The sequence below is a fragment of the Myotis nattereri genome (genome assembly GCF_964212035.1).
Source record: "Myotis nattereri genome assembly, chromosome: 16".
Classification (NCBI taxonomy): domain Eukaryota; kingdom Metazoa; phylum Chordata; class Mammalia; order Chiroptera; family Vespertilionidae; genus Myotis; species Myotis nattereri.
Genome location: NC_138091.1, coordinates 38,180,965 through 38,204,710, shown reverse-complemented (window position 1 = coordinate 38,204,710; position 23,746 = coordinate 38,180,965). Strand labels below are relative to the sequence as shown.

At 46.1% G+C, this 23,746-nt stretch overlaps 1 protein-coding gene across 1 annotated transcript in view; it reads left to right on the top strand.

Moving 5' to 3' along the window:
* Positions 1-13,212: 13,212 nt before the first annotated feature.
* The window catches only part of TEX2 (testis expressed 2), a 91,830-nt gene continuing 81,296 nt past the window's right edge, over positions 13,213-23,746 (top strand). The window contains exon 1 of the mRNA XM_081109777.1: positions 13,213-13,319. The gene's annotated coding sequence lies outside the window, so the exon portion shown is untranslated. The remainder of the gene's footprint in view (positions 13,320-23,746) is intronic.

Sequence of the window (23,746 nt, the reverse complement as noted above, 5' to 3'; positions counted from 1 at the left end):
TATTATAATATTTTTTATTTTACTACAAGTTCTCCATAAATATGTTTATTGCTGCACATTGTACAGTGACCAGATATTAAGGGCTCATTTGGAGCCAGACAAGCACTTTGCTGAGTGTTTTAAGTGCATTTTTACTCCGTCCCCACAATGGTAGCGCCTACCTCATTTGGTGGATACAATTATTACTCATATTTTATCTGTGAGTAAAATGGTGCTTCAAAAAGTCTTAATAGGAAATGGTGGAGTGAGTCCTCTAACGTCACTGCCTTTCCCTAATCACAATGCTATTTTGTTGGGTTTTACCATAACTTACTTAACCATTCACCTCGTGTGTCATTTAATTTCTTGCCTAATTTCATGGTTATAAATAAGCTGCAGAAAATGTCATTATCCAGAAAGCTTTTTCTGGATTTAGGAAATATTTCTAGGAGCAAAGTATATCAAGTCTAAGCATTTTTAAGGCTCTCGATAAATACACAGCACCAGATATGAAAAAAAATTTTCAGGAAAATGAACTCAGGCTGGATATGTTATGGTATTATGGAGTTATTGTTCATTTTCTAGGCGTGCTAATGGTATTGTGGTTATATCTTTTTAAAGAGCCCTTCCTAGAAATACAGAGTGAAGTATTTACAAGTGAAATAATATTTATAATTATTATTTAAAATAATCCAGTCAAAGGAGAAATAGGGGATTGGTAAAAAAAAAAAAAAAATTAGGCATGCATTGATCATTGATAAAGCTGGGTTATGGGTATACATATGTTGATTATTCTCTCTGTTTTTGTATATGTTTAAACATATTTAAAAAATTTATATGTTTAAAAAAGTTTTAAAAACAGCTAATATAAAATATAGAAATAGAAAATATAATCTACAAGAGAGGCCAGCCCCATAATTCCTATTCTGCCTAATTAGTACAAAAGGCAGGAAAAAATGGTAGTTTTTAGAACGGTTTTGCTTAACTCCCTCTTGCCATCAAAAAAGATTTAAGGTCTCCCTAAAACCATAGCATATGAGTTGATTTTGTTTTACTAAAACTTTATTTAAAAAAAAAAAATAGGATTACAGAACTGGGAAGAGTCTTAGAGATGTGATCCTCATTCCTTCAAACGTCTTAGAATCCTCTTCTCAATTATCATCAATGCTCTGATGACAATTTCATGCATACACTTCCCAGTCATTGTTTGGTACAGGATGGTTAAATTTCTGGAACTGTCCAGAAACGGGGAGTGAGGAAACTTACCTATCGCTTTAAATTTTAAAAGCAAAATGTTTTGTGTCTTATGGACACGGGCGAGCGCTGAGCATGGGGGGCTGTCCCTTAGGGAGCGGTCACAGCACCTCTTGTCACTTTCTGCACACCTCTCTGTGGTTTCACTCGCCTTCCTCCCTCCTCCCTCTGCCCACCCTCCACTCTGCCCTCGGGTAGGCTGGTACCTTCTCTCCACCCTCCTGCGTTCTTTTCCCAGAACACACAGGCCTCACCCGGCCAACCTGCCAGCGTCAGCAGCCAGACTTGAGCCTGTCACACTGCATCTGTGCGGCCGGTCCCCGGTGGGACAGACCCAGAAGAGGGGGCTGATAAAAGACTGCGGGCCACATGGCACCCCCTGCAGGTCTCGGTTTTTCAGTGTCCAAGAGTCCTGAAGGGAAAAGCAAAACTTAGCACCCTGCCGCTCTGTTATCCCTGGCCTGGCCACAGGAACAGGAATTCCTACCTATCCTGATAGATTCCGCCTGACTTAGGAAATGAGATCTTTTAAGGTAGGGTTCACTCTCTTAAACAAATACCACCCCTGTGGGGTTACATTGCACTCCGTGGATGTTGGAGATAGTCACTGCAGCCACTGTCCTCCTCTGACCACATATGGGACAGATTTTGTGCTTTGTCCCAGGCCCTGGAGACTCCGTCCTAAGGACCCAGACTCTTTTTTCTCATGGTGCTGCTCGGTTCCTTTGATGAATCTTGTCAGCTTGAAGCTTCTGAGGCCTAGAAAGAAAGGAGGTCTGTCCCACCACGGTGGAGTGAGAGCAAGCACTCTGGCTCATTCCAGGAGCTTCTAGCCTGACAATATCTCAACTCAGCTAGCAGGAATTTTTTTTTTCTTCTCTCTTTCCTTATGATAGACAAGGCTAGAGGCAGACAGGACTTCTCCAAACTCTAGCTGGATAGAACATGTGTCCATAAGGGCCAGGTGAAGAGGAGCGCTGAGGGCCTCGGAGGGGCTGGTCTTGCAGAAGAGGGAAGAGATAAGATCCAATCCCTGCTCTCCTGGAGCTCAAGGACAGAGATGCTAGTAATTACTTGCATCACGCTTTGGAGAAATGTGACAAAAGAGATATCCAAGACCAGAGGGACGCAGGCCACTCTGCATCACAACCCAGGGCCAAAGGGAATGACTTACCAGGGTGACCAGCTCAATTTCACTTTTACTGGAGAAAGAGTTTGGTAAAGGTGAAGAGGTCTGAGAAGGGGGTGGCTATTGATGGGGAAGATTGGGATTGGATATCGATTGGTCTGTAAAAGGGGAGAATAGGCAAGGAGGTTTCAAGTCATTCCCTGGGCACTCTGTCAGCATAAACATTAACCAGAATTACAGCAGATGCGTGAGCTCTATAGCCAAGATCTTGGAAAGGTCACCAAGATACAATCATAGCTGCATGGGAGCCTTGCGTGATGCCAGCCAGGCCCTGGCTTTCACGTCCATGGATTGCTGCCCACCGTGAGCACCTCCTCCCTGGCATCCACCCACAGCCGAGATCCTTGCAGGCCAGGGCCAATTCTTCTTATCAGGCATTTTATTTTTTGGCACCCAAATTTTCTCTGTTGCCCAAACACCATTAGAAAGGCATTAGCAGAAACTGAGAGAGAGAAAGAAACACCAGCGATCCTAGCATTCTCCCATATCAGCGTGTGAAGTTTTCCTTTTCCAACCCTGTGTTAACGATGAAGAGAAAAGGCTTGTGGGGACACTGTTTGGTGGTCGTAACAGACACCCAGGGCCTGCCCTCGCTGACACCCCACTCTTACATTTCCTGGCACCGATGGGTAGATTGAGGTCTCTACTGAAGGCCAATCACCTGGACAAGAAACAGACCACCAGCAACGTGTGATCCGGTGGCAGTGCTTGCTATGACTGGCAGGGAATCTGAGAGACCAGACAAAGGGAACAAGGCTTGGATGCACTGAGAGGTAGCCAATGGATGTTCTGAAAAAGACTGTGTCAGGGTCAAGTAAGACAGAGAAGTGAGCTCTGGATTCGGCAGAGTGGAGGTCATTAATGACATGACAAGAGCTGGGTCAGGGGAGCAGCGAGAGGCCCATGTGCAGAAAAACAAGGTGGCAGGAGTTAAAGAGGATAATAGGAAAGGGAAGAAATTACTTTGAGAAAAGATAGCAGAGAGTGTTTAGCAGTGGGGAGTCTTGGGCCAGAGGTAGGGGGTTTTCAGAAGAGAAATACTAGAGCATGTTTGTGTGTTGATGGGAAGAAATCAATTATGTGGGAGAAAGAAAGGAGATAATTAAAGTGGTCAATTCCTAGAAAGCCAGAGAATTTAGGCCTTTGATAGGCCCACGGGCAGAAAACAGAGGGCATATATACAAATGCCACAGGAAGACTTGGTGCTCAGAAGATGGGGGCGTTCTGTCTGTCTGGGGCTGTATTCCCAGGGAAGGATGGGATGAGGTCAGCAGCTGAGGGGGCAGGGGGGTGTTGGGTATCTGAAGAGAGGGCAATCAGTTGTCTCAGAGGGTAGGAAAGTGAATTTGCGCAGGAAATACAAGCTTGCTGGCCAGGATTGAATGCTCATTTGAGGTCTGTGATTATCAATTTAAAGTGGAAGCATTGAGTGAGATTAAAAGCAGAGAATCCAGACGAAAGCCGATGATGGCTGTGGAGATGGAGAGAAGCAGATAGGTCAGAGATAGAGTTTGGATGCGCCGGAACCAGGACTTGCTCGTGGATCAGATGTGACCAGGAGAGGATGAAATTGAGACTAACTCATTGCTAAGTAAGTGGGCAGTGGTGCCACTGACTAGGATGGGGGTGGGCAGAGACCATGAGCTCTATTAGAAGAATTTGAACATGAGATGATTGTCAGGCATCCATGAGGACCACAGGCAGTGGGTAAAGGGGCCTAAAGGGGAGGCACTGTGTTTTCTCCTCCGCTCTGAAATGTGTGAAAACCATACAACTGGCACGAAGAGGAGGAAAGGCTCCCGCACTAGACCACAAGCTCCTTGCAGGCAGGACCTGGGTTTCGCTCACTGCTGTGTCTCTAGCACCTTGCAGAGGACCTAGAAGACAGTAGGTTTTTGATCCGTATGTTCTGGCTGCATGAATAAAGAACATCATGGTCCCCCGCCCCTCCAGCTTCCAGAAACTCGGTGACTTTTTAAAGACTGGGACAAATCTTCATAGCTTAATGAGAGAGAGAGACCTTACTAATTACAGCAATGATGACAATGGTTTGCGGATGACTAATAGTCAGGAAGGGCCAATAGCCCTTCTGAATAACCACTTAATGGGTCACACTGTGGTTTCTCACAGTAACATGAGTGGCAGGTGGATGTAGGAGGGTGTGGGTGGGTGATTGGAAAATGGGAGGGAAGCAATTCTAATTCCACCAGAAAGGGGGGTTTGCTTCGTGACCTCAGGCTAGCTACTTGACTTCTCCAGCTCTTTGAAAAAAAATTTTTTATGGGAGTGATAGAGATCTACCACCCCGAAGGGCCACGCTAGTAAAACCATGGCGCCTCTGTGGCAAACAAGGGAACCTATAAACCAGAGGCTGAGCACCAAGCCTCAGAGGCCAAGACTGTCTCTACTTGAGGAAACTTGACCGGGGCCCTGGGTCCTGTGAGAGAGGCCCGCCATTTTCTAGCCAAAGACAACTGTGGGACTTGGCCTTGAGGAAGGTGGATGGGATATGTAGTCTGCATTTGCTCTGCTCTTTGCCTGTGTGTCCCAAGGACCTGTGGACGGTTTCCAATTCCCCTGGGTAAACTGAGCAGGTGCCGCCTACGAGCCCGGGTGCCCCTGCTGCTCTCCTCTTGCCAAGTGACACAGCCCCATGGTCAAAATCACCAGAGCTTCGTGGGGACCAGGTGCCTGGAGTGTGTTCATGCCACAGAAAGAAAGAAGAAGGAACTGGCACGGGGTGAGGAGCAGAGATTACCGCAGGCATGGTCTTCCTACAAGAGTCAAGTGAGGCCCTGTAGCCGGGATCCAGGTAAGCAGCCATAAAACAGTAGAGATGGAGGCTCGCAGGATGTAAGTATGGAATGGCCTAACCTCTGTGGTTTTATAGAAGAGGAAACTGAAGTCCAACAGAGGTCATCCACTTATTCACCAGACATTATTAAAAAGCCACCTGTGCACCAGGTGTTTGGCCAGTGTTTGGGTTAAATATTGCTGCACAACACATCGGCCCCAAACTCAGAGCTTAGAACAAGTTATTTTATTTTATTTTTTAAAATACATTTTTATTGACTTCAGAGAGGAAGGGTGAAGGAGCGAGAGATGGAAACATCAGTGATGAGAGAGAATCATTGACTGGCTGCCTGCTGCACACCCCACACTGTGGATTGTGCCCACAACCTGGGCATATGCCCTGACCGGGAATCAAACTATGACCTCCTAGTTCTAGGTCAATGCTCAACCACTGAGCTACACTAGCCAGGCAACAGTTATTTTACTATTGTTCACATTTCTGTGGGTTGGTTGAGCTCAGCTGTGTGGTTCTTTTGCTCCATATGGTGATGACTGGGGCTTGGGACTGTGGTCATCTGGAACCTCCAAGATGCTCACTCATGAGCTGGCTGTTGGTGTTGACTGTTAGCTGGCCATTTCACCTGGCATGCCTCATTTCTCATCTAATGGCTTCTCAAAGCCTGGTGACTGATTTCCAAGAGCCAGGAAGTAAAAACTATCAGTCCTCCAAAGGTCTGGGCTCAGAAGTCCCAGAATGCCACTTGTGTTGCATTTTATTGGTCAAAGCCAGTCATAGAGTGTATTAGTTACCTACTGCTGCATAACAAATAATGCCCAAACTTAGTGGTTTAAAATATTTCTCTCTTGGTTTCTATGAATTAGTCAGAAATTATGGAGCAGTTTTGTGGGGTGCTTCTGTCCTGGAATATCTCATGAGATGCAGTCAAAATGTTAGCCAGAGATGTGCTCATCTGACACCTGATTGGGACTGGAGGATTCATTTCCCAGGTGGCTCACTCATATAGTTGGCAAGTTGGTGCTCGCTCTGGCGAGAAGACTCATGTTTTTCTGTACATGGGCCTCTCTACAGGCTGCCTAAATGTCCTCATGACAGGGTGGCTGCCTTCCCCCAGAGTGAGTGATCCAAGAAAGCCATGCAGAAGCCTCAGTGCCCTTTGTGCACTGATCCCAGAAGTCAGACTTTGTCACCTCCACCACACTCTTTTCTCACACAGACTAGCCTATGCCAGGGCATGAAGGAACAGGAAGTGAGGACACTGGGGCCATCTTGGAGGCTGGCTACCATGCAAGGCCACCTCCAAATTCCAAGGGTGGAGAAATAAACTCTACCTCTGGATGAGAGGAATGGCCAGGACTTTGTAGCCATCTTTATTGATTTTTTTTTTCTTTTTTACAGAGAGGAGGGGAGAGGGATAGAGAGTTAGAAATATCAATGAGAGAGAAACATCGATCAGCCGCCTCCTGCACACCCTCCACCAGGGATGTGCCCGCAACCAAGGCACATGCCCTGGACCAGAACCGAACCTGGGACCCCTCAGTCCGCAAGCTGACGCTCCATCCACTGAGCCAAACCAGCCAGGGCTTGTGGCCATCTTTAATACACCAGAGCTTCCAAGGATTTAGCAGAGGACCAATCAGAAGAGACTTTGTGCTCACAGAGCTTATAGTCTAGATAGAGGGCCACACAGAAAAGTAGTGACAGAGAATGGATGTGTCTGTTATCTTCATTACACAGATGAAAACCCTGAGACTCAGAAAAGATAAATAATATGCCCCAAATCATATAGTGAGTAAGTGGCAGAGCTCAGATGAATACTCAGACCCTCCTGACTCTAAACTAAGTCCTTCTTTTCCTTAACCTATGCAGTACTGCTGCTCATTATGTCACAACGTTAACTTTTCAATAGGGAGTACAAACTTGTATAGCATGTAAATAGCCATGTAAAACAAATGACTTCTTAAAAGGCAGAGGGAAATAGAAACAAAATGTTTGACAGTTGTTAATAGGTGGCAAGAAAATGAGTGAGTTCTTCTCTCCTTCCTCTATGTTTCTGTGTGTGTGCTTTTAATACTCGAAATTGAGCTTCTATCACTTTCATAAGAGAACAACCCAAACCATTTGGTTCTGTGGTGGATCATGCAGGCCAAGCAGGAGAGAGGGGTGCTGGCGGGGTAGAGGGGTAGAGGGGGAGGAGCCCTCCATCTGCAGCTTTTGGTTCCTCCTCTGCTGTGCTTCAAGTTTCTGGTTCTCCTGAAAGTCGCTCACGTGAAGCTGTCCCCGCTCCCGCTCTCAGCTGAGGTTGGGAAGAAGAACCTCCTGGGAAAGAAGACCTGTGTATCCCACACCCCAGGAGTGGGCAGAGCAAAGGAAGCTAGAGGACTGAAGTTTCCCCTTCTTGATGGGATATACCTATAGTGCTGATTTCTGGTCCTTGATCAGGTGACGGCCTCTCAAATGAGTGTACGTACTGGGACAAGAAAGAATATTTGAAATTGATGCTTTCCCAGAAACTCTAAGATATGTAGATAAAAGCTGTTTGGTTATTTGAAATATTAGAAGTCTTTTTTTTTGTTTTCTGCAGCCATGTGATAACTTCTTTCACTTCTGTTTTGAAGTGTAAGCATATCACTCCATTGTTATTACTCTGCGGGCAATAGTTTTTCCCTCAGGTAAAAAACAACAGCTTCCATTAATTGGGCACCTATTATTAAAGATGCTATATTAAGAATTTATACATACACTTAAACTCTATGATAACATATGGTGTGAAGATCTCTAATACGCTGATGAGGAAACAGGGGCTCAAGGAGGTTTCGTGTCATTTCCAAGATCACATGGTTCAGCAATGACAGAGGCAAAACTTGAACCCAGGTCCAAATGACCCCTAACCTAGTGCTGCTTCCCTAAAAAGAACATTGTAATAACATTAAGGCACATTTGAGCCCTGGCCAGGTAATTCAGTGGGTTAGAGCATACTCTTAATATGCCAAGTTTGTGGGTTCAGTCCCTGGTCAGGGCACATATAAGAATCAATCAATGAATGCATAAGTAAGGGGAACAACAAATTAATGTTTCTCTCTCTTTCCCTCTCCCTTCCTCTCGCTCTCTCTAAAAATCAATGCTGATTTTAAAAAAGATATTTGAAATCTTATATTCCTCCATCCTAATTTAAGATAGCAGTTTTGGGAGGATAGTGTAAGGTTCCTCTTTTTGAAAATGGGCTTTGTATTAGATACCCCTTATGTAGCACTTGAGACCTCCCAGCCACTGCTGTAGTAGCCAGCTCCGTGACTGCTCCTTCCAGCTTCCAGCAGGCACATTCTGACAGTGTCTGCCTCGGGCTGGAAGCTGGCACCTCTCAGCCCCCACCCAGGGCACCTCTGTCGACACGCACTGGGTGTCAGGCCAATGAATCCTAGAAGCAGGGCGCAGGCCCCTGTGCCGAGCCTTTCATCAATGGAGGCAGACACCACTGGTGTCTTCCCCTTACTCCCCCATCACAGATGTTTTATTTTTTGATCCACTCTGCTACTCTGTGCCTCTTTATTGGTGAATTCAGTCCATTTACATTTACGGTAATTATTGATGTACTAGAGGGCCGGTGCACAAAATTCGTGCAGGGGGGAGGGGGGTTCCTCAGCCTGGGACCCCTTGGGGGATGTCCAACTGCCGGTTTAGGCCCGATCCCGATCCCAAGATGTTTTTCACTGGGCTGCTCAGTCCCTCTGAATTAAGTGGCTTGGAATATGACCACTCCAACAACACATTATCAAACACCTTGGCCCCCATCTTTGCTGTGGCCCTGAGCCTCAGATATGCTCCCTGGGCTCACGCTCCCCCATAACATATTGGAATGTGAGCTTTTGTCTAAAGTTCTGCTTTCTGGGGAATTCTGGCCAAAACAAATTCAAACATTTTCTTTGTCTAAAGTGCCACCCAAATATAGAGCATCTTGTCTTCTGAACCACACAGGTGCTGTGTACAGAAGCCACATGAAAATGGCAAAGGCTAGCAATTCCACTGTCTCCATTTACAATTCAGCCTGGTCCAGAGTTGACACTTCACACTGACTTCTAGCTATTGCATATCAGGGAATATAAATCACTTTTGCAAGATTAAAGAATCCCGAGTCTGGATTCTCCCCACCTGGGCCCAGCGGCTGAGCCCTGGATAACCATCTTTCCAACTCTGTGGTCCTGGGGCCCTCAGGGCTGCCCAGGGTTCTCTCTCTCAATCTGGCAGCTCCCTCTTTCTTTTCTCTCAGTGGCTTTTCCAGTTCTTCAGTTTCCCCCAAAGCTGCTGTTATCACCTCTCACCCACTCTCAAGAGATGACTTTGCTTCTCACTTTAGAGCTAAATAATAGAAGCCAACTTCTATTTCCTCAACTTCCTGGAGTTTCCCCAACTTCCTGGCCTTGACCTATGAATGGATCTGCACCCACACCCATTCTTGTCTGCATGCCCCTCTTCATGGAGTAAGGGCAGACCCTCTTCCTGCCCCTGGCCACTGGCCTGTCCCCCTGGGCCTCCTGGGACCCTGTCTCCTCTTTTCTCCCGTCCAGGCTCTTTATTTTCTTATCTTGGCTCCTCTCCTCAGTCCAGCTCTAGGGAGCCTCTGCATATCCAGCCCTGCCTACACTGCGTTGGTCCATGACCCCAATAACCTTCTCATTTCCCAGTCCCAAAGTGTAATGTTCGGACTTCTTTTAATCTGACCCTTCCGAAGCATATGTTACTGTTGACCACTCCTTCCTTCTCCAATCTCTTCTTCTTTGGTGACAACACTCTTACTTGGGTTTTTACCACCTTTCTGGTTTCTTCTTCTTAATAGCCTTCATCTGGCCACCTCTAAAATATTATTGGGGTTCTTTAGGGGCCATATGTGCCTATTCTGTGCCCCATAGCTCCTGGGCTTGCTTTTGTGGAAGCCTGTATAGTTAATACGGGTCTATCAACTTGTTGGTCTTTCTCTACTAGCTCTAATGCCAAAAGTTCACCATGTTTATACTTTTTTTTTTTTTTTTACAAGTACCTTCATCTCCATCCCCAGGGCTTTCCACAGTGCCTGGTGCTTACTGATCTCTCAGTGACTATTCATTAATTGTGCAGCTTGTGGCACAATGGATTCCTAACATTTTTTTTGCTTGTTTTTTGCATACTTTATAACCACGTCTTCCTCCAAAAGTGCAAAGCAGTGTCAAAAAATTGGATTAAGGCCTGGTTGGCATGTCTTAGTGGCTGAGCATCGATCTATGAAACAGGTCATGGTTTGATCCCCGGTCAGGGCATACGCCCGGGCTGCGGGTTCAATCCCCAGTGTGGGGCATGCAGGAGGCAGCCGATCAATGATTCTCTCTCATCATCGATGTTTCTATCTCTCTCTGTGAAATCAGTAAAAATATATTTTTAAAAGATTGAATTAAAAAATCTTAGAGCAATTTTTGGTTTAGAGTTTCATGAGAAAATAGGGATTATCTTGAAATATCATTATTGGGAATAATTCAAGTATACCAGAACCTATGTAGGCTTAAGCTGAAGCCTGGGTTGTGAGAGAGATTGGGGTGATGGCTGGGGGAAAGGTGCGGCAAATGCCAGAGTAATAATTTGGGCTTGAATTTCTATGCCTTCTACCTCTACTGTAGGTGGAAAAATTTAGTTCACTTTATACATACTGTGAATATAGAGCAGCTATTTGGAGGACAAAGTAAGAAATCTTGCTCAATATCTGAAGCCAGCATCACAATCCCTAACCTTTGCCGTGGGTCACTATAATGAGTCACAGAGGCCAAGCTCTAAAATTACTCTTTTCATTTGTAAGTTCAAAGCACATATATATTCATATGTATTTTCTTTATTTGATTTGATTTTCATGCCAGCTCAAGGAGGCAAAATTGTTATTATCCCATTTTATAGATGAGCAATCTGGGCTCAAAGAGATTTAATTATATAACTTGGTCAAGGCAAAACAGATAGTAAGTTATAGCAATGGAACTTACACTTCAAGGCCGTGCTCCTATATTACACTGTCTTTCGATGGAAATTAGTGATATTTGCTTCTTTTGCCCTTTGAAGTTCTCATCCTCTTTCTGACAGCAAGAAAGGGCATTGTGACAGGCACTGGAGAAGAGCAATTAGGAGAAGCCTGGTCCCTGAGGTCATGCAGGCTGGCTCTTTAGCTAATCTGTGATCTTGGACACACCACTATCCTCTCTGAGCTTCGGTTTCTGCATCTGTAACGTGGAGAAAAGTAACACTCACATCTACCACACAGGGTTTATTCTAAGGCTTCGATGAACTAATGTGTACAAAGGCCTTGACATAGCGTCTGGTGCATAGCAACCTCTTAATAGGCAGCATTAATATCATCATGTTCTATGTTCATTTATCGTTCAAAGCTTTCAAATCTCTCCCTTTTCAAAAAGAAGGGCTCTTTCTAAGTGTTCACTGTTGGATCCTACTGGCCTCTCGTGTGAGGTGAGGTTCATAGTATATTAATTCATAATCATATAGGGCTTGGCAGGGGCAAGGAGGTGGGCGGGCACTCTGAGAGGCACACTGCCAGCTTCCAAGGACCCTTGCAGTGGTGCAGCCTCAGGGCCCATGCCCACCCCTCCTCCTGAGGTGCGATTTTAATTTGTAGCTGAGCTGAGTTTTGGGCTCTCTCTCCAAGGATAACTGCCCTTGGTGCACATTTCCAGACAGGCACAACTGGAGCCCTCTCCTGCTGGGACGAGAGTTCCTTTTCCTTTGGGAAGGCCAAGGGTTGGCAAGTGGTGATCCCACACAAGGTCCTGACAAGGCTGATCAGTGTGTGCGGAGCCGTCCCTGGCAAACACAGCACCCATCAGCGATCACAGCAAAATATGGGCTGTTGTGTGCAGCCACCCATCCCTCGTAGCAGGGGTTGACTTTGAAGTGGAGGTCAGTGACTGCGGGGCCAGATGTGTGTTTGGAACGCCAGGATGGCGAGAGGAGTGTGGCAGGCAGGGTGGGCAGAGCTTGGTGGCATTGGAAGGAAGCTCCCCGTAGGGCAAGACAGCCGCCTGCGATGACGGCTGGGCCTGCTGATGGCAGTGAGGAAGGGTGTGTTTGCCATTAAGATAGTTAAGCACTGTTTCATGAGTGAGGGAACAAGACTGGCTTGTTGCCTCATCCTAGCCCTTCAGTTCAGTTCTGAGCATGACCCACTCAGGGAACTGTTCCTAGTTTCTCAGCAGGTGACTGACCTCCAGCCCAACCAGCAAGTCTCTCCACCGTGAGTCATGCTGAGAATAAAAAGGAGTTTAGCTTTACTTTTGGTGGTTGATTTTGAATTGCATTACTCTGATGGACTGGGAACATGTACCACGTACACCAGGATCATCGCGGGGGAGGGCTGTTGACAAACGCACATTTCCCCAGTCCCGTCCCACACACAGAAGATTAGAGGCTCTGGGCGGGACCTAGGAATCTGCCGGTTAAAATCCCCCAGAGTGAGGCTGGGAATGTTCCTTTGAAAGCCAGTGTCTGGGACTGGACGGGGATAGATGCGTCTGGCGGGTCTCTAAAACCAAATTTGAGTGAATTTGTCCAGCGGCAGACCTCTGGTTCTCGGCGCCTCAGTTTCTCTCTCTGGCAGGACCTGGCTCTGTCTCCACTTGTTGCTAGGCTGCAGGGCGAGGACATTAGTAAGTGCAAAGAGCTGGGGAAAGCGCTGCAGCCGGCTGGGAGAGAAGCTCTTACTCTTCCCCTCCCGGATTCCTCGGGATAACTCTGCAGTCTTGCCTCTCCCCCAGCTCTGGGGGCGGCGGTGCCTTTAACAGACCTGACCAATCGCCCGCCCATTCCCACCGCCGCTCCTCGGCGCGCCGGTCGGGGCTGGATTGGCTGGGCCTGGCGCGCGGCCTGCTCCGCCCCCACCGCTCTCTGGTTGGTGGCGGCTGCCGCGGGCGCGGGGCGGGTCCGCCGGCGGGGCGGGGCGGCCGGTTCCCGGGGCAGGGCTGGCGGCTGTACGGCAGCCGGAGGCTGAGCCGAAGCCGGAGCCAGGGCGGCCGCAGAGTACGGACGCCGGCGGAGTACAATGAGGCAGCCAGCGGATCCGGGGTGAGCGCGTTCGGGGCCGGGCGGGCGGTGGAGGGAGCGCCCGTGGAGAAGGCCGGCGCGGGGGAGCGGTCCCAGCCCGCGGGGGTCCAGGGTGCCTCAGGGGCCAGCGGCCGTTGGCGCGGCGGGGCGCAGGGGTCGAGCCCCCCAAGGCCCCGCCCTGTTGTCACCGCCCGGGGGGTGGACGCGGACGCCCACTCGCGACGCCCCCCCGGGGGCACCTTTCCTTCCTGTGGGGCGGTGCGGGGCGGTGTGGGCTGACCGCGGCCAGTCGTGCTCGCCGTCCAGTCCTCTTAGCCTGCGGTCCGCGGCTCTCCCCGCCCCCCCCCACCCCCCCTCCCCACACACACCCCCGGCTCGGCCAGGGCCCAGGAGACCCGTCCGCATCCCAACTAGGGAAACAGCTTGTCCATTGATGAATGGGGCCCCGGGTTCCTGCCGCCCCCTTGCCCGCGTCGTCGCGAAAGGCTAGGAAGTCGAGAACCGCAGTTACTTTGACGCGGATCTGTCAGTGGCCGTCGGCGCCTCGGGTTGTTTTCCTCCAACTCCTGGAAGTCGCGGGTGGCCGTGGGCTGGTTCGCATGCCTTAGACCTGAGGCGGCGGCGTGCCGAAAGCCGGGGATCGGAAGGTTAACAAGTGACATTGGGCTGAGGCCTAACGCCAGGTGTCCTGCCCGGGAGCGCGAGGGTGACGGTGGAGGCGGTGGCTGCCGGTGAGCGCACGGAGGAGCCGGTGGGACCGGGAGGAGGAGGACTTCCGCGGCACCGCGCACGCTGCCCAGAACGTGCGGCGGCTGCGGGAGTTGGTGCAGGGGAGTTTGCCCTTTTTTGAGAGAGAGAGAGAAAAAAAGGGCTTTTGGAAAACTTAGCCCCTCAGTGGGTTGATGGTTACTTCATCGGTTGTTATGGTTACAGGGCATCAGATGTAAAAGCAGTCAGTTTACACCCTCGCTCTTTCCCCAGAGCTCTAAAGTACTTTGTCACTGCGTTTCATAGACACTGTGCAGGGAGGACATTCTTAGAGTTGAAGGAACAGCGTGGGCTCCGTGAAGGCAGAGGTGGTGCCATATGCATGTTTGAAGTCCCAGGTCTTGACACCGCATGGCTGCTCCGCACGCAGGAGAATGGAAGGGGACCAGCCTCTGGCATGTTTTGATGATTTTCATGGAAAGGGCTTAAAGGAGTCCCCCAGTGAGGAGCCAGATGTAAGCCGGAAGTAAACGGAGTCACTTTTATGTGGGGACCTGGAAGGGAAAACGGAGGACCAAGTGATCCCTGAGCTCTGGGTTAGGGAGTGTCGGTTAGGGGTGTGGGTTCAGTTGCGGGGGGGGGGGGACGGGACACAGTGGAGCTTATCTCACAGGAAGCATTGGAAGTGTGAAACGGCCATTTCTATCAGCTCTTACCCAGCCCTTAAACTATTTCAGTATTCTTTCAAATTCTTCCAAAAGTTGGCAGTTGTTCTAAACTTAGGGAAAACAAGTCGGCTCCCTGAAGTGATGGAGACAGTGGGATTTTTTGCCGGATAGGACAGGGGCCTCTCTGGGAGTGTCAGTGAAGGCTTGCAGCGGGGGTGTGGAGGGGGTCTGGGGGAACTCAGCTTGCCTGCACATTTATCTCCGGGAGAAGGTGCCGTATCTTAGAGGAAGGAGATTAGCAAACTGATTCAGATCAGAAGATGGTAGTAATGAGACGACTGACAAGTAACCCAAGGGCAGGGACAGATGAGAGGGAAGGGAAAGTGCAAGAGTTTGGTTGGGCAGAGTGTGCTAGGCCTTGCTGAGGTGTATGTAAAGAGCGACATTGTGTGAGAAGATTGGCAACATAGCATCCACCAAGAGTATTATTTGTTTGTTAGCGATTATGCTTTAGAGCAGCGGTTCTCAACCCTTTGGGGGTCGAATGACCCTTTCACAGGGGTCGCCTAAGACCATCGGAAAACACATATATAATTACATATTGTTTTTGTGATTAATCACTGTGCTTTAATTATGTTCAATTTGTAACAATGAAATTGGGGGTCACCACAACATGAGGAACTGTATTAAAGGGTCGCAGCATTAGGAAGGTTGAGAACCACTGCTTTAGAGTGTGTTTGGAGGAGAAGCAGGAGGTAGAATAAATGTATAGGATGTTTTGGAGTTTTGGTCAAAAAGAAGTTGCTTATAGTAAAAAATATTCAACTAATTTTTATTGGGAGTCAGGTGTGTGCCAGAAATTGCTAGGCATTGTGGGTATGATGGAGGAAAAAAACACGGGTTAAGAGTTTGTTTCTACATGCCATATGATTTACCTTCCCTCCAAGTCAAAAGCTCTCATCTTCTGAGGATTTGCTGAAGCTCTTGAGGAATGAAAAGGGAGAAATGCATGGAATATTACTTTTTGTTGTTATTATTTAAAAATATTTTTATTGATTTCAGAGAGGAAGGGAGAGGGAGAGAGAGATGGAAACATCAGTGATGAGAGAGGATCATTGATTGGCTGCCTCCTGCATGGCCCCTACTGAGGATCGAGCCCACAACCCAGACATGTGTCCTGACTGGGAATCTAACCGTGATCTCCTGGTTCATAATGGGTTGATGCTCAACCATTGAACCACACCGGCTGGGCCATAGAATATTACCATAAGAACAAAACAGAGCAACAGGGAAATTCTTCTAGCTGTAGGTTACTTTTGGTATCAAACTGAATCTTCAAAGACTGGTTTTTCTGTCAGGAGTGGTATAAAACTATCTTCATCCTTATATGTATTGATTAGTATCTTCTGTTGTGTTAAGTTCCTGATCTCCTCCCCCCACCCCCTTTTCACTATCAGTTCATTTATTCAAAAGTTTGGAAGTTCATCAAACAAATAGTATCCCTGTCCTCCAGGTGCTTCCAGTTCATTTTCTTTGCCTGAGTATCCCTCAAGGTCTGCTTTCTTCTATCTGATCCTCATTCTCTCCTGAGGGTCTCCCTGAGGTCACAGGGAATATTTGCTCTTTGATTCTGTCCCAAAGCAGAATCAGTAGGTGGCTAGTTTAGAAAAGAGAGCATTTGCTGAAATCCAACTCTGCCTTATATTACTTTCCCCATACACTAGTATATATTTCATCTCCCGCATCGAGCAGCCCCCTGGGGAGATAGCCTCATTTTATAGACGAGGAAACTGAGGCTCAGAGTAGTTCAGTAACTTTCCCAGTATGATGAACTGGTTAGATGGTGGAGCAAGAATTTCAGTCAGGGACTTTATGATTCCAAAACACGTTTTTTCCATTAGGCCATGTTTCTTTTCCCAGAATAACGACAGCTTATTCAAGATAGTCTGGCACAGTGTCTTCTTTGGACATGTGAAAGGTCAGGTTCAGAGATGCGTGGAGAATTGCTGCAGTTATTGTGCTCATGGTAGAGCAAGAATTAGCACCCCATGTCCTGCCTCTCTACCTGGTGCATTTTTGGGTAATTCATGTAGCCATGGGGAAGTCTGAGTTTGTGATGGGTGATTAGACTTACCAGGTCTGTATCCCTGTGCTTCCATTTACCAGCACTGAAACCTTGGGCAAATTATTTTCTCTCTCTCTATCAGTTTCTTTATCTGTAAAATGGGACAATATTTACATTTAAACAATGCTAAGACAGTACAATTTGTCTCATCTTAACATTTCTGGAAAAAAAGTGTCTTATAATCTATGGAAGTTACAATTGTAGTTGTCAGTGATTTCCCTTTTTTTGTACGTAAAATACTGGTGTGTCTTATAATCATTGCAGTCTTAGATTAGGTGAACTATGGCAGTACATTCTTCATAGGTGGTTGTGAGGATGCCATGAAGTCACTCATGTGTCTGGTACATAGGCAGCACCCAATAACAGTTGATGCTGTGGAATGACAGAACGGACAGTTAACTGGCAGGTGGCTCCAGGGAGCATCTCGTAAGATGGTGCCAATCAGAGCCCAGGCAGTAATCCATGACCTGTGGGCCAGAGGAACGTTTTCCAATTTGGGTGGAACTCTGTCCTTTGGCTGACTCTTGTCCCCGTGAGAAGCATTAACTTCAGGAGCTAACGAGCCATGGACAGACAGCTCACTTTGCCCTGCTTATTCATTAAGATCTTTGTCAACTTTAAATCCCAAGTTAAAAATAAATATCATTATAAAGATTGGAAATCCACGCTGATGTGAATTTTAACACTCAGTCTTCTATATAACCTTTCTAAACTGTTTATAATGCTTAATTGCATTGCGTGAAATGTCCATGAGACATTAATTAGAAGGATGCTGGGAGGTCATGGAAGTACGGGAGCCTTTGACTGGCATTGGTTGAAGTAGAGAGAGCATTGGGGTTAGTTAGCATCAAGAGGTCTGCTTCCAGTCCTGGGGGTTTCACCTGATGACCTGTTTATCCTGGGGGTTTATCCTGTTTAAACCTTACTCCCCCTATGAGTAGTAGATACTATTATCAATCTTATTTTAAGATGAAAAAACAGATTCAGAGAAGATAAGTAACTTGTCCAACCTCATAGAGCAAGTGCAAGGCCTTGTGGGTCGACTAGAACTCAGGCTTATTTATGCTGCTTCCCAGTATGAGTTCTATGGTTGTTTCAGGTGGATCCTGCTCATCTTAGAATCCTCTCAAGCCATGCACCCTGGAAGTTTTCCCAGTTTAAAAAGTAAGATTCCCCTTGCTTTGAAGTCACAAATTCCAAGCCTTTTATTATGTACTGACACCTGTTTAAATTCCAAATTCTAGGTCAGGACATCTGTTATATATTGGGAGACCTTTGTTAAACCTAACAAATAGCCCTTATGGAGGTTGCAGAAGACTTGAGTCCTTGAAATGAAAGTTTTCCTTTTGTGAACAAAAGCCATAGGCCAGGTCACTGTGAGCATAAGTGGGCACTGTTTTGGGAAGAGTCTAACCTTTCGCTCTAGCCGATTTGGCTCAGTGGATAAAGCGTTGACCTACGAACTGAAAGGTCTCAGGTTCAATTCTGGTCAAGGGCATATGCCTGGGTTGTGGGCTCGATCCCCAGTAGGGGGCGTGCAGGAGGCAGCCAATCAATGATTCTCTCTTATCATTGATGTTTCTATATCTCTCTCCCTCTCCTTTCCTCTCTGAAATCAATAATAATAATTTAAAACATTTAATAAAAAGAATCTAACCTTTCGTTGTTGAAACTGGTGGTGGGATGGGAAAGGTGGGTGGGCTTTGAAACAACCAGGTAACCTTTGTCTATTGGGTTTGCCTGGATGTTGGTTCTTAGGACTCCCCCTAAGAAGATGATTGGAAGTAACAAACTGAATGCCTCCAGCTTATCCTAACTGTTGAGAACAGCCCAGGGCAGGAGGAGCTCTCTTCAGTCATAAGCATATTTAGGGTTTGAGATTTAAATTCACCCTTTGGATTGCTCCTGCAATAACCTTTCAGAATCACAATATGCATTTTATGAATTTCATTTCTCTTTTGTTACTTAAAGCTGACATAAGCTGGCCTGTACTCTTACTCAATTTTGAGTCTTTTCTTAATATCTAATGCTGTCTTTTAGGCAGTGTTCCTAAAGCTGGTTATATTTATCACTTGGGGCTTGAAATAGAGAATTTAAAAACCTTTCCACTGACTGAAGAATGATTATCAGTCTTTCAACAAAAATTTAAGCATCTTCTGGAGCCAAGCATTGTGTTTGGCATTGGAAATCTACTGGGGAGCAAAACAGATGTGTTCCTGCCAGCACATAGCACATTATGTAGCCTAGACAATAAATAAGTCAACAAACATATGTACTGTATACATTAAATTGTGATAAGTGTGAAATCATCTTCCTCTGAAGAAAAAGAACAGGGCACTGAGAAAGTATAAAGAAAAGGAGCTATCAACTGGAAGTGTTGGGAAGAGCATTTCAAGAGAGGGAGCAACATGTGGAAAATATGACTGCAATGAGGAGGGACAACAAGGAGAGGGGTAAACATGGGAAAGGCAGGAGGAGCAGCACAGGGTAGAGGTGAGGAACTGGGGCTCAGGAGCCACACACTGCTTGAGGAGCCTTGGGAATTTCTTAATTTGTCGGTGCCTCAGTTTCCCACCTTAAGTGGCTGTAGGGATTGAATGCACTAGTGTCCCTAAGCTCCGAGAGCAGTGCCTGGAATGTACAGGAAGACCTGTGGATAAGGGTGTGCTGACTCTCAGGTAGAGGGGAACTTGACCTAGAGTGGACGAGCTTTTGTTCTTGGTCAACATTTCCATCATTCCATGTGTAAAGTAACCAGAGGGCTGAAGGTAAGATTAAAATGGCTAATTTGCATGTCTTCTAGAGGCATTCTAAGGTAGCTTGGTGTTGGATGGTCTGTAATACGCTGTACTTGGGGAGCACTTCCCATGGACTCTCTGCTGTCCCTGTAGGAGCCTGTGCAGTGGGTGCAGTGCCCACCTTGAAGGAAGGATGGACCAGAAGCAGTTGTTCCTCTGCTCCTTCCTGCAGTTGTCTTCTTTAGTGTTTGGATATGGAAGGTAGATTTTTTAGCCTTTTTTTCTGATAAGAGGAAGCAGAGATCAGTGACCTTATTAGCAGGTGATCAAACATGGTGACTCAGAGCTGCTATGTGCAGTACCTGCTTGAACCCCATCTCCAGTGTAATTTGATATGATGCTTTGTCACCTGGAGGAACAACCACACCTTGGGATCACACAGGAAAAGAACACCATAAAATGAGTCACTGGCTTTGGTTCTTTGGCTTGGTTTGTATATTCAGCAAAATACTATGAACCCATCTATATCAAAATTTATAATTATCCTATAGCATATTTGTTAGAACTGATTGAATTTGTATATAATTGTATTCTTTATTAAAAATAAACTTTTATTCTGAAACTTTTTTTTTAAATTCACAAAAGTCAGGAATAATATAATGAACCCCATGTATGGATCACTCAGTTCCAATAATTATTGACATTTGACCAGGTTTATTCCAAGATAGATCCATATTTGAAACATTGTTGGTGGATTTCCTCTCACAGTAGAAAACATATTTTAGATGTGGTTCTAGAGCAAAATAAATTTGCACATGCTGCAAATTACAGGATTGGTGTTAGTTGAAATTCAGGACCTGAAATGAATGTTTCTTGCAAGCCTCTTTCTTATAGCCTTGCTAATGAAAAGCAGGCATAAAAAGTTAGAGTGCTTTCAGTTAATCTGTATATTTACTAAATACTGACTATGTGTTTACTAAATAGTACTTTCAGTTAATCTATGTATTTACTAAATAATCTATGTATTTACTAAGTATTTGGCAGTGTGTAAGGTATATATACAGTATGTATAAAAAGTAAGCCCTGGCTGGTATGGTTCAGTTGGTTGGAGCGCCCTCCCATAAACCAAAAGGTCATGGGTTTGATTCCTGGTCAGGGCATATACCCAGGTTGTGGGTTCAATCTCTCATCGGGGTGCATGCAAGAGGCAACCCATATACCTTTCAATAATGTTGGAAATGTGCTGTTAATCTGGTAGCTACTAGCCACATATGACTATCGAACATTTGAAACATGGCTAGTGCAACTGAGAAACTGAAGTTTTAATTTTAATTAATCTTCATTTAACATGTGGCCACATTGGACAGTGTAGCTCCAAGGTATATAACACCATCAGTTTATAAAACCTCAAGAGAAGATAGAATCCAGCACAAACTAATTTCAACAACAAATGAAGGAGCACAATTCATATGCTGTTCCTGAACTGAGTACATTTTAGAGAAAAGAGTTTGATTACATCGAAGGAAGAATTGCCTATTGGGTTCATGGTCTTCCTGTAAGAGCCAGGTTTGGGTGGTTCAAAAACCTGGAGAGGTTAGATTGGATGCTATGTCTCCTGGGGCTGAGGATCTTATGAAAAGAGGAGTGAATCCCCTGAGTGCAAAGTGCTTGTGCTGCTTGTTGCATTGTGGATTGTCCCTAAGAGGTAGAGAGGAGCCTGTTAAGGGGCTCATATTAAGGTATCAGGAGGTTGGATGACCCAGCTTTGAGAGTTATATTCACTGCCAGGAGGATTTAGAGCAGGGTGGGAAACATTTTTCTGCCAAGTACCAATTTGATATTTATAACATCATTCGAGGGCCATACAGAATTATCAACTTAAAAATTATCCTGCCTGGCCGGCATTGGCTCAGTGGTTGAGCATTGACCTATGAACCAGGAGGTCACAGTTTGATTCCCAGTTAGGGCACATGCCCAGGTTTTGGGCTCGATTCCCAGTGTGGGGGGTGGGGGTGGGGGGGAGTGCAGGAGGCAGCCAGTGAGTGATTCTCTCCCATCATTGATGTTTCTATCTCTCCCTCTCCCTTCATCTCTGAAATCAATAAAAAAATTTTTAAAAAATTCTCCTGCTATATTTGGCCAAACATTTAATTAGCATACCCTAATGCCAGACCAAATGATCTCACAGGCCTTATACAGCCCACGGGCCAGATGTTCCCCACCCCTGATAGAGGCTCAGAGGAGACATGCCAAAGGTCTTGGTCACCTCTTTATCCCTAGCATATAGTAGATGCTTTGATAAACATATTTCAAAAATGGATGACAGTTTTTAGGAATAGATTTAAGAGCAAATAAGGAGAACGGCTTTAAATTTATCTAGAAATTCTGACAAATAAATGCCAAGGGAAATTTAATACCAGTGAGCTGCGGAGTATACATAGCAAGTGTTTTCTGCCAGAGGAAATTGACATTTCTCTTCAAAGCAGAAAATGCAAGCTGGCCTTTAGGCCTTACCAGTGTTGATTTTCATCTTTAAACATCTCTTGAATGGTTTCTTTCCAACTTCACTGCCCCCCCTCTGGTCCAAATGACCATCTTTTTGCTTGGAAGATAGCAGTCACCACCTTACTCCTCTCCCCACAGCTACTTCTGCTCCTTTCTAATCTGTTAACCCCAATGCAATCAGAATGGTTTAAAAAATTCCTAATATGATCATGTTAAGTCCTTGCTTGGAACCCTATGAAGGCTTCTTGTTGCTCCTGGGATAAGAGCTACATTCTGAACCTGTTCTCAAAAGCTGTGTGATGTAGTCCCTCCTACCTTCTACTTCTGCCTGGGCCGGTGCCTTTCTTCTCTTGGTTTATTATCTTCCAGGCACCTTTCTGTCTCCTGTTGGAAGGGAGCTAGCCTTTCAGGAACTGAACCACCTGCTCATTCTTCAGGAAATGGTTCCACCCCCTCACCTCACTGTCTTTTTTCTGTTCCTTTATAGCACTTCTCACCACTTCTTATTCCATATTTGTTAGTAGACATCTGCTTTCCCCCTTCCTCCATGAGGGCAGGGAAGATCTTTTTGATTTTGCTCACCATTATATAGCCAGTACCTAGTACAGTATCTCACCCATTGCACAAGCTTCTTAAATGTTTTTTGGGTGATGAATGAATAAATGAATGCAAGCACACTAGAAAACAAGGGAAACTTGAAAAATGCAATTTAAAACTTGGTTTGTTAGAGGGATTGAATAGTTTTACGAGTAGAATAACCCAGGAAGGGACATGAGACAGGAAGAGTTCATGGTGGTTTTAGCTGTCCAGTGGGTTTAGAACTGTCTTACAAAAGAAGCATGTTCTGTGCCCTTGACCCAAACTTGAAAGGCTTTCCACCCACCAAGTTACAAAGTTGGAACCTCTTGTCTGGACAGGCTTCCTGTCCCAGCCTCAGGAGGCTTTATTCTCTCACTGAGTATGTCATCGATGGCAGGGGGCTCCAATTTGAGACCTCAGCATTGGAGTCTGACCTTGGCAGCCCACAGTCAAGGGTGCAGTAATCTTCCTCTTTCTAGAAGGGAGGGATTCTGCCTATTCATGTTTTTCTCTCCTCCCTCTTACCCACTGCCCTCAGTGCCATTAGCAAATCAGAGTACTGGCCCGTGAGAGGTGTTGCGCAGGTGTTTGTTAATAGTCCTAAAGAGGCCGCCAGGCAGCAGTAGGAAGGAATTGCTGTTTGCACCTTTGTGGGGTAGAGGCTTCCTGCTGGGGGGAGAACAGAGGCAGCAGTGTTTAGATCTGATCCTGCAGTTGGGGAGACCTGTGCTCTTCTGAGGCCAACTTCTAGGTGAGGGGAGGAGCTTGCCAGTGCTCATGAGATCCACTTGTCTTGTGGCAGGGGCTCATAGAGACCTGGATCTTCATGGGAAACTTTGAGATTCTAAATAGGAAAGAGAAGGACTTGAGGCAGAGATAGTGTTTTAATTTCTTCTGAAACTTTTGTGATTGTAACTCTGAAAGAGAAAACTGATATTGATGTCGCTAGCTGGTGTTTTAGGTAAGTTTCTTTTGTTTTGTTTTGGAAGGAAGGGACTGGTTCCCTAGACCTGGTACTTTGATAACCAGAGAGGAGGTAATTCCTGAAGACCAGAGTGATGTGTTTTCTGGGAGACTTGCAAGTCTGGTTTAGAAGGTTTTAAGCTGAAGCATTAAGGGGACAGA